This window comes from Triturus cristatus, chromosome 12, assembly GCF_964204655.1.
Source record: "Triturus cristatus chromosome 12, aTriCri1.1, whole genome shotgun sequence".
Classification (NCBI taxonomy): Eukaryota; Metazoa; Chordata; class Amphibia; order Caudata; family Salamandridae; genus Triturus; species Triturus cristatus.
Window position 1 is genome coordinate 567,377,326 of NC_140595.1, and position 11,914 is coordinate 567,389,239.

The 11,914-nt window shown below is 43.5% G+C and overlaps 1 long non-coding RNA gene across 1 annotated transcript; it reads left to right on the forward strand.

The window, feature by feature from the left end:
• Window positions 1-6,364: 6,364 nt before the first annotated feature.
• Window positions 6,365-7,495, forward strand: LOC146776273 (uncharacterized). The gene is made up of 2 exons (XR_014972188.1): window positions 6,365-6,906; window positions 7,001-7,495. It is a non-coding gene; the product is annotated as an uncharacterized LOC146776273 (long non-coding RNA).
• Window positions 7,496-11,914: the final 4,419 nt, after the last annotated feature.

The window sequence follows — 11,914 nt, forward strand, 5'->3', positions numbered from 1 at the left end:
TTGCACTTTATTTTTTGGGGCGCACTTGTTTTGGAGTTTGGGGGGATATGGCTTCATTGAATGCCAATTTGGAATAACTTAATCAACATTTACTGAGAGAGGAGCACCATGTCAGACTCTACCTCCTGTTGACCCTGAAGCTGAGGAAGATGAGACTTTGCCTCACTGGCCCACACCTTTCTTTCCTTTCCCGCCCCCGGAATCTATACATGATCAAAACTACACCCGGGATGGTCCTGATTATCTGTGCTACCGGCCCTTTAAGTTGGAAGGTCCTCATGTCGAGGGTCTGCTAAGCCATGCCCCTTGAAGGTGGGCTCTTGCCACGCTGGAGAAAGAAGAATGGCACAAATGGGAAGAGGAGGCGTCTTGGAACTGGGAGAGAGGACCCGCTGAGCTGGACGTTAAAGAGACCATGCAGCAAACCCGAGGAGGGACAAAGAGCGAGGATGACCTTCCAAAACCAGATTCCGGCTGTGACCCCCGCGAGTCGCCCAGCCGCGGTCCCGGAGGAGCGTGGCTCGCACAGGTGCGTTCACGGTTCCTGGGGAGTGGGAAGTGGGTGGGAGTAACATCCCGAGACACTGAGAAGGAAAGCCCCTCGTATGCTTCATAGAGGCACGGCTTGTGTGTGATTCTCTTGTTTATGTTTTTGGTGACAGTGTCTCACTTCTCTGCACCCTTCATTGGAAATCGGATGCCCTACCTCCCCCACTCCCTCTCCCTCAATTGAGAAGTAGCGCATAGCGCTGACCCTTGTTTTCTTTAGTTTTCTTGTGTCTGCCCCCCTCCTGATTGGATCGATGGAAACTGGTGAAGAATAATCGGTGACTGAAGCAGGAGCTCATGACCCCAGGACAAATCGGGACGCTTTATTTTGTGTATCATAACTACAAGTGTCAATAAAACCGTTAACGTAACCTAAATAGCGGTGTACTTCCTACACAATCTGACACACCATTTTCCCTCCTTCTCTTTTGCCGCATAGAGGAGCCATCTTGGGTCAGCCCTTAATGGTGCCACTGAGTTAAGGCAGATTATCCACCACTGGACACAGCACTTGTCCACCACCACTGGACACGGCACTTGCTTTATCTCAAGTCCCAATGGGTAGTAAGGACTGCTTTACGAATTGCAGATATTTACCCAAACATTTGTCTGAAATGTTCCTTTTCTTGTCCAACAACATGTGGAAGTTTGTATTCTTCACAGAAACATGACTGAAGGACAGCACTAATCAGGACTTAGCCATAGAGTTTCCACCAGGCTCCCGCATCCTGTTTGCCAACCATGGTGGGAACAAGACAGGTGGCAGCTATTATTATTATTATCAGGGACATATTTGAAGAGTTCACCACACCGTTAAGCCAATGTGGATATATTGAGGGTCTTATTTTCAGTTTAAAACTCACCCCCTCCTTCTCTTTCTTTGGTCTTCTTGTCTAAAGGCCTCCAGATTGCCTTAGCAGCTAATTTTCTGCACTATTCGACAGCATTGCACAATATTATGTTTAATATGCTAATTTGTCCATCCTGGGATATTTTAATGTTCCTATAGATGATCCCAATTGTGCCCCAGCCACCCAGCTTCTTCAAACGCTGGCTGGTTTAAATCTTACTCAACATGTTCAGGCCCACACTCATTGTGCAGGCCATATACTGGACTTGATCCTCTGTAATGTACCCAGCATGCAGGTCAATGATCCGGAGCAACTGATCTGGTCTGATCACTTTAATATTCAATTTACATTTTAGAGACCCTCCCCGCCTATTAGGATCCCCCCCAGGAGATGAAAAGGAAATGGCAAAATATGTTGGAACAATCTTTTGTTCAGTCCCTCAACTCTTCCCCACCTACTCTTCAAGGGACAAGTGGATAAATGGATCACCAACTCACTAGACCATCTAGCCCCCTTGAAAAAGTATGTGGCAAAAAGATCTAGGCCTTCTGCTCCCTGGTTTTCCTCTGCCCTAAGGGCTGAGAAAAGCCTTTGCAATAAATTAGAAAGCAACTGGAGAAAATCGCATGCTAAGATCCTCTATAAAGCAGTGCCTGGTAGCTTCCACAAGAAAACGCGCACTGCAATGAAAGAGTACTTTGCACATCATATTAAGAGAGCTGCTAATTTTTCCAGGGAAGTGTCTAAAATTGTAAGTTCTTTTATCTCCCCCAAAGCAGCCAAAATGGCCAACATCTCTTCAGAGGAACTTTGTGAAAATGTCTCGGTCTTCTTTGACAAGAAGATTCAGAATCTTTACTCCACCTTCCCAGAAATATCTAATGGACATATAGTTTCCAGTACGGCTTATGTGGGGAAAGCTTATCCCCCCCAGTCCCCCCTCTTGCCCTTAGCCATCTCTCTCTCTGAATTTGACCACATATCTGAAGAAATATCCCTAAATGAGCTAAATAAGTGTAATTCAGTTTCCCCTGATAACTCCTGCCACTGCATATTTTTTAATTAATAGCCCAGCACTCCAAACTTTCTCCTAACAACGTCTGGAATGCTTCGCTGATGTCTAGTGTTTTTCTCATACATTGTAAACAGGTATTGCTTCTGCCACTCCTAAATAACCTGAATGCTGACATTGGTGTCCTGAGTAATTATAGGCCCGATCACTTTTCCTGGCCCCTAACAACATTCTGGAGAAATTGGTCAATGAACAGCCTTCTAACTTTGATGAAGCCATATCGATCCTTCACAACTTTCAATCTGGCTTCCTCGCAGAATACAGCATGTGGGATGACTCTCCTGTAGGTGGCGGAGTTTGCTAGATAGAATCTTGATAAGAGCACACCGGCGCTGATTTTTGACCTGTCGACTGCCTTCGACACAGTGTGTCATTCGAACCTGCTGAAAAGACTCAGCCACCTAGGCGTTCAGGGCAAGATTCTTTCATGGCTTAAATCTTTCCTGGAGGGTAGAACCCAATGGGTGTAATCACTCAAACCACTGCTGTGGGGAGTTCCGCAGGGATCAGCCCCGTGTCTCCTCCTGTTCAACTTCTACATTTCCCCCTTGGTGGATTTAATCGAAACCTGGGGTGTAAAGGTAGTGATGTATTCTGACGACAGCCAACTTCTTTTTTACTTTCAGATCAACTTGGAGGCAGCCTTTGCTGAGAGCCTTTACAGAGAGCATCAAAGAAGTCACAGCCTGGATGGAGTCAAATTGCCTGAAACCAAATTCTGGTAAAATGGAAGTTTTGGTTTTTAGTCAAAAGGGTTTTTAGTCAAAAAGGCCTGTTGAACTTAATCCTCCCCCAACACCAATTCCTTCTGCCAGAAACCTCAGCATTGTATTTGTCTCTATACTTTCCTTTGCCACTCAAATCAAACAAATCTTGTCAGTCTGCTTCATGAAAATGAAAGCCTTAAAGAAGTTCCTTCATTTGGTCCCTGAGGAGACCCGATAACAAGCAGTCTGTTTATTGGTAACTTCTCTTCTGGACTACTCAAACAATCTCTAACTTGGCCTTCCCACAAATCTGATACATAGACTAAAGATAATCCAGAGCACAACGGGCAGACTTGTTAGGAGAGTCCCTCATTGCCAACATATCTCTCCTCATTTGAGACAACTGCTGTGGCTCCAGGGGGCACAGCGCATTAAATTTAAATCTGTAGCACTGGTCTTCAGAGCTTTCTGTGGAGATGCCCCTTGCTACCTGACTAATAGACCCCGTATACTTGAGAGAGGACTTAGGTCTAACAACAGCTGTTTGTTACAGATTACAAAATACCTGAAGACACTCTGCTGAAGACGTTCTTTCACTGTTCTTACTGCTAAAATATGGAACAGTTTGTCATCCAATTTGTGATGGTGTGAGTCACTGGTCACATTGAAAAGGAAACTCAAAGCCTGGTTATTTGATACTGTCTAGTTTTTTAAGATATCAAGGCTAGCCTTCTGTTGTCTGCTCTGTGCTCCATGACACTTCTGCTGGAAGCAGCCATCTGCTTTATTAAATGGCAATTGATTAATTGATTGCTTGATGTCCAACACAACTAAGATAACCTCGGTGCAGCAAACAAAAAATTTAAAATAATGCTCCCACAACCTGAAAAAAACTATTTGGGTGTAGGGTCATTAGGAATTTGTTTTTTTCTGACAAACAAAACTCCCACTTAAGATGATTGTTTTTGAAAAAAAATAAACCATCAGATGACTATCAAAGCACATAGTAGCCACTCACCAAACGTTTGGTTCCTTCACCAGAAACGCTACTATGGGATCCCCTGAGCATACAGAGGTCATAGCTAGGTTAACAGTGTTGGGCTAACCGTGAGCTCTAAATATGGGAGCAGGTGATCTGTCACAATGCGGGTATAATGCCCTTTTCCATGCTGACAGATGGTGGGCTGCCTGCCTAACTCTAAATCAGTCCCTATGTTTGCAGTAGATTTGTGGTAGATATTTCTGAACAATATTTTTTCACCCAATATTTTGTACTCAGTATTTTACAAATTTACATTATAAGTATGCAAAGTTGTTTGTATTGTCATTATTTTGACAACAATATTTTTAGGGACACTTTTCAAACTAATAACAAATCCAACCAATCAAAGTTAACAGAGAATAGTAGAGGTTATACAGGAACCCCTAATAAAAAAAGTTTATTAAATGAGTAAATAATTAATTGCTATAAAGATAAGATGGTCAGGTGTTTTGATATCAAGCTATCCTAAAGGAACATCTTTTGCAACAAATGAATAGACCTTAGTTAACTATTATTATGGGGCTGCTGATTAGTTCTCATTTATATACATGTTGCATAAATCAACCTTGTACAATCTGGGCCCGATTAAGAGTCGGGCAGTCGTCGGCCCGCCAGATTAACATGGGTGCTGCAGTGGCGGTCTCTTGACTGCCATATTACGACTCAGGCGGTGGGACCGCCATGAGACTACCATCGCTGCCAGGGAACCGCTGTTCCCTGGAGGTGGCTCAGTGGTCCTGATTCCACAATTTGACACCATGGATTTTATTAACAAAGTCGAAGGGTTTGCCTTTGACCCTAACATACATATCCTAGTAATCATGGATGTTTCATTCCTTTACACTCAAATCCCTCAGCAGGATGCATTGGATGCAATGGAATTCTACCTGGAACTACGACCAAGACCACACCAAGTACCAACGGAGTTCATTCTCAGTTTGGCTTCTGTTTCCTTGCAATTAGTTTTTCAAATTTGAAGAAGATTTCTTTCTACAAGTCAAAGTGACAGCCATGGGTTTGCCCTTTGCTCCAGAAATGACCGTGCTGTATATGGCCATGTATGAACATCGATTTATCTATAACAACAATCCATACATTGATCAAATAATGCAATAGTATAGATGTATTGATGATGTATGGTGCATATGGAAAGGCTCAGAATCATCATTGAGGGAATTCCATGTATGGCTCAATAACCGCAATCCGTACATCAGATTCAGCTTGTACCAGAGGTGAGGATTTTTAACTACATGCTGAGACACTGAATGAAAAGGAGAGAGGTTACCCCCATAGGCTTCTCAAACAATCATTGAAGAGAGCCTGGTTTATGCCAAGGGAACACCTGCTGACCAAAAAAAGCAAACCATCGACTGAACTCATTGTTTGCGTCACGACTTTCAGACCTCATCCCCAACCTCTAAAGAAGATTTCTGGAGAAATTGGCACCTCGTTGAAGGATCTATACCAAATGTTGGCCCCCCACTATTTGTGCTCAAAAAGAATCACAACATTGGACAACAAGTCATATGCACCACTGCGCCACTCAAGAAAGAACAGACACTCGCCGCACTATGTTAAATCTTAAACCTATCCACGGCCATCACAAATAGAAGGAACCACCTTCACCGACAGTGAATATAGGCTTCATAATGAATTTACAAATTGCAAGACCAAAAACGTGGTGCATGCCATTGTATGTCCATGTCAAAAAACGTACATAGGCAAAACCAGTCAAGAAGTGAGACAAAGGATTGTTCAACACAGCTCCAGACTGAAGAACAAGGTCTTAACTGCGCCCATGGTCAATCACTATGTCACACTTAAACACTCTGAAAATGATTTCAAATGGACAGTCCTCTGTGCCATAAATTCGAATCTGAGGGATGGCGATCCAGAAGTTCTTCTAACTCAAAAAGAGGCATTCTTTATCATGAAATTTGACACAGCCATGCGGGGACCTAATGAGTTGTCTGAGTTTGCCAAATCTGATTCATCAGTCTGAGTTCTACACCTCTGCAATGTCTAATATACACCCTACAGCACTACGGCTCCCATAATGCATCAGACTTGACAATTCAGTTCGGATCTTGCAAATGGGCCCGATTTGAATCCAGTAATCAAGGCCGGAAGTAACAGCCAAGTCGGAGCAGAGATTGGCGAACACCATTCGTGCCCGATCTCTTCTAACGCAAGGCAAGTGTTTCAGGTCAAGCGTGACCGATTATATCATGCACAAAGCTTGGGTGATAACTAAAATGCTCTTCGTGTAACAAGCGAGCCAGAAGGGCTATTTGAAAGAAGGAGCGCAAGACTCGTGCAGCGGGGGCGGTCAAAATAATTACCAAGTTGTTATCAGCCCAGTTTAAATTGCGCGCGCCCCTCGCATGCAGCCTGCTCCCAATGCGGTAGTTTCGCAACTAAGGCCACTCTTATCTTCCCTTTAGTAAGAAGACTGATGTGAAAAGAAGTGCACAATTTAAAGAGACCTTCTTTTTCAAACTTGATTCCGGTACCCCTCCAAGGAAAACAGTACAGTGTCTTCTCTTAATTCCATATTACCACTCCAAATAGGTCCCCTTGCAAGTACTTTAAAACATGTCTTATGTTGATACTCGCAGTTACAACGCCTAAAAGAAGCGTTCGCCCCTGAACACCAAGTTCCTGGTACTTTTGACATCGATGCAGGTACCTTAAAATATATTGTAAATAACTGACTGAGTTATAGATGTGGAGCAGGGCCCTTGTAATTAAAAAACATGTTTATTATTTAATTTTGTAGCTCTCAAGACCAATTCCATTCCTGTGGAGAACCCCCCAGCAGGATGGGGTTGGAAACGCGTTGACTCCAGCTCTTGGGATAAGGCATATAGGGTGTGCCACGAGGGAGTATTCAACATCATCCTTTCCCCTCAAGGACAACACCCTTCAAGTGATCTATCCCTGAGCGTACGACACAGGCAGGGCAGTAGGCAGAAGCCTCTGTCAATGAACTTTTAGTGACTGTCCAGTGTATTTTGAATCGAGGACTGGTCACTTGTACTTTATTATATATTATCACAATTGGGAATACCACACACGGTTATTGTGTTGCTTTACCGTATTTCACTGTGCTATATTATAATTTGTTTGATTGTTTTGTAAGTGAAGATTACACGCAAATGTTAATCCAAATAAAGTGTTGCCCGACAAGATGACGTAAAATAGATGATATAATCTTGTTTTTTTAAAGTTGTAAAAGAAAAGTAAAATAAATCACACGGGCTTTGAAATTTAAGTCTAAGGTCATGTTCATTAATTATTTTGTTATGAATGTTCTATCTGGACATCTTGTATCTTAAAACTGCTACAGTGGTCCAGTCCAGGTAGTCTAAGGACCCAACCCTTCCTTGCTTGAACAGCCACAATATGCTTGGCGGGACTGCCGTGGTCCCGCCAAGCATATCATGAGTGTCCTCTCCACTAGGGTTTACATGGCGGTTCCTCCTCCATGTAAACCCTGGTAGAGAGGAAACAAAGAGGGCTCCACAGGGCCCCCTTGTGCCTCACGCCGAGTAGATGCACACAGGGGGGCACAACATGCGCCTCCCTGTATGCATGCACACCAGTTCCTGCACAGCATGGACTTTCGAGTCCATATCGTGTAGGAACTGTTTTTGACGTTTCCATTATGGTTCCAGTTTTTAAAGGCACCACTGTGGGAATGCCAAAATAAGCCTGCCAGACACACTTCCAAACTTGCACTCTGGCCCTAAATGGTTAGAACCTTTATTAAGAATGTGATGCTCATTTGGCTGAAAGGTTGTCTTAAATCTCTTTAGAGGACTGAAATGACATGAAGTCGATTAGATTGTAACCCTAAATAGTAAAACTAATTATACTGTTCTCCTGGCCTCCTCCTTGGTATTTTGATTGCACATTGGCTCATTGCTAGTGGTAGGAAAAGAAGGAAGGAATGTGTTCCTAACACATGACATGACTTCCCTCTTTGGTACTCTTTGAAACTGAAACAAATGAACAAGCCAGACTCATACACATACATTCATCCTACCTTCAAACTGATACCAAATTGCCTGCACAGTGGTGGCAGCCACCGGCCTTGATTTAATCCCCACCATTTTTAGGATTATACTGTTTTTGCTCATTCGGCCAGAGAGACCACATGTGTAGGCCTAGTTTCCCTGTGCTCACTATATCTGCCACAACTGTTGCGACAGGGCAAAAGCAATCAATAACCTATTTACATTCAGGGCCCAATTAAGTCTTGTGGTCCCAGGGCCGACAGATTCATGGTGGCGGTCAAGCCACTGCCGCACCGGTTGGCAGACTGGCCCATTACAACTTGGGCAATCAGACCACCATGGGACTGCTGCTGCTGCCAGGAAACTGCCGTGCCCTGGTGGTGGCGTGGCGGTCCTGAGGCTGCAATATGTTTGGTGGGACTGCCGTGGTACTGCCAAGCATATTACGTGTTTTCTCTCCCGCCTGGTTTTCATGTCTAAACATGAACGCAGCTAAAGGGAAAACCTTAAATGTTCATATCTTGCATGCAGGCTCACATAGCTGATGTTGACATGTGAAGTAACAATTCCAGTATCTTTCATATGACCATGGGCAGGCCCCTCCTGCCCCTCCATCCTATCAGCACCTATCACACAGGTGTTCTTCACTACTCTAGGTAAACCCCACTAACCGGTGGGAGCACCACATCAACTCACTGGAGGCACAGTTATTTACTTAGGACTAACCTCCAGACATACTTGATTGCCTCATATTTCCATTTTAAGAAGTGATTTATGTGTGCTTCTTGTTGGGCCTACCAAATGATTCATGCTGAGGTGTCTGCACCATAGTCCTCGGTTGCAATGACTCCATGAATTATTGTCCAGAACCGAAAAAGAAACTCCTCCCATTAACCACAGTGCCACACTGCCACTGCACAATCATCAAAGATGCATAAATAAGGTTAGATGATTCACTGAGTCTGCAGGAAATTAATATTTCCAAATAATGGCTTGCAATGGAAGAACACAATTTTGGCAATTTGTATGCCTCTGCACCCTATCACCAATCTTCTGCACTTACTTCTCTTCATGGCCCATGAAATGACCAAGACTGCAAAGACACTGATGGGGGAAACTCGCATTGAAGAGAAGCCTCACACTGCAGGCCAAGTGTGTGTACAAGAGACAAGTTGTCTTCACCTCGTTTAGCACGAGACAAAAGGAACAAGCCAATGCCAGTGAGTTCTACTCTGCATCCTGCTCTCATGTCCAACAATCATTCATTGATATTTCACACACACAGATGGGAAGACTGTCTTACACATGCATGAAACAGATGGAGTCTATACAAAAAACAAGGCTAGGATGCAAATGGTGGGCATACGGCATTGACAACCATAGCAGAACATTTTTTTGACCATACTAGAGCTAATATATTAAACTCAACTTTAAACTTAACTGACGTTTCTGAAATTAAAAAGTATAAGTATTTAGAGATATTACTGAAACGAATGTTGCCACATGCAAAGGCTTAGGTATGATGGAAATGACAGAGAAAAGCAAGAGACGTTCGTGATAAACATGATCAAAATGTATTTTCTTCTAAAGTTCTTTGATTGTGATTAGCATACAATGCTTAAAACACAAACCAATGAGGTTACCTCCAGAGAAAGAATCATGTGTGCTAATGTCAGCAGGGTTATCATTCAAGGTTACCTATATACTGTTCATTTGGTTGTGACCTTCAAGATATGCTCAAGTCTCTGATGCATGTGTGTGAACCCGCTGTGCTTTCTGTAAAGATTTGCTAATGATCCATGGTGCCCATGTTTCCTCAAGTTATTCTCTATTGATGAATGGGGTTGCATCAGTGTATCAATGGTAATGCAGGTTATAGTAAAAATGAGATGTATTACAAGAGAGAATAGACTGTAGTGAAGGACATTCTACAAAAAATGGACATAGGAGTATCTTATGTGATAGCGGCAAAGTTTCCAAAAAATACCAACATGACCACTGTATTATTTGTTGGTGAACCCTGGTGACTTCTCACCTCAAACGTCTATATGCTGTGCAGGACATATCTTCAGAAAACTTGCAAGAAAAGTAGTTGGTTAACAAGAGAAACACACATTCTAATAGACCAGGGTTTGGCAAACATTTGCTTTTATACACTATAGTAAGAACGTCTTACTTGATTTCATGACTGGATGTAGTCCAATGCCACATCAATGTGCATGTACATGTAAAGGCGCTGTTTGCAGACAGTCGATCTATAGTATTGGATTTGTATTTATACATCAAGGCGCTATCTCCTGCATCACACAAACCTGCAAGATGTATGACAGTGGTGCAATCAGACTGCGATCAACTCCTATGAGAAGAAACTAGTACCGCAAACCCTGAAACCATGAGAGACCTCATAATGATGCAGTACTTGATGTACCATATTGTCATATCCTAAATTACGGATTTGCACCTGTGCAGAGGTAGGTGCCTTGTCACAGAAAGATTTTCACACCTTCTGACCTTGGCCACTGTAGGAACCTCAGAATACCTATATAGTATCTATATCCTGCATGCCCTGTGTGTGCATACACTTCCATGCACGGATGGGTAAGCGTTAGCTGGATATACCTCTTACTGCACATATGGAGATCCGCTGTTGTACCTTGACTCTGGGTTTAAGCCTTTCTACTTCACTCTGCACCCGAGTCAAACGCTGTGCACCCGGCGTGACGTGTTTTCCTGCTCACTGAGTCTGCTGGTCATTCCTCTGTACCCTGTATCTGAGCAGTGAAAATCTGGAGCAGTGACCATTAAACTTCTTGAGCACGTCTGTCCAAATTTCTAACATGGCACTGCACCAGGTAGTGCTTTGTTAAATTGCAACCTTTACATGCTCAAGGGACACCCTGCTGCTTGCTTCTGCCAGAACATCTGCAGAGAGTCCTGTGAGCCAAGCCAAATACTACACAGGAAGCAAGCGGCCTCGTCAGTGCTGGGAATGTAATGTGAAATCAGTGTGCTCCTGAAGGAGTATCAATGAATTAATAAAGATGGATTGGAGACAAAATAGACGAAGAAGCTTTGCAGGCTCTATTTTCAGAATCCGGAACATTCATTGACGTGGTTATTTGACCTCACTTTTCTATGCTTCCCATTATCCAGATGAAATGACTGTGTGATGCACAGATAAACCAGAGCTGCTGTTGTTCCAGTGAAACGTCAACATGTTCATACAGTACAAAACCAAAATGATGAAAAAGCAATGCACCCTTCACGAATAACATTTTTATTTATTCTATATCATGCTATTTATGTAGTGCAGACCTAGCTTGAAAAGAATGCAGTGGTGAAAGGAGGGAGAGGCCAGAGAGCGAGGCAATCATCTATTGGAGCAAGGGAGCTGTAATATGCTAGTGTGCTGGTGAGTAAATCAGTGGACCCGAAGTAGAGGTGTGGCACAGTCGCGGCACACATGACTGGTTGGGGGGGTGGGTGGCAGGGTCGCGCAGGTGTTCACGCATGGGGGAAATTTAACAAATAAAAAATAAAACTTACCTTACCGGGTCCCACGCCGTCTCCGCTCCTGGTCGGGTCCCATTGCTGGAACAGGAAAAAGCCAAGGCAGCCTCCCTCCCCTCCCCTAAGCCAATCAAAATGCTGCAATGGCAGCGTTGTGATTGGTG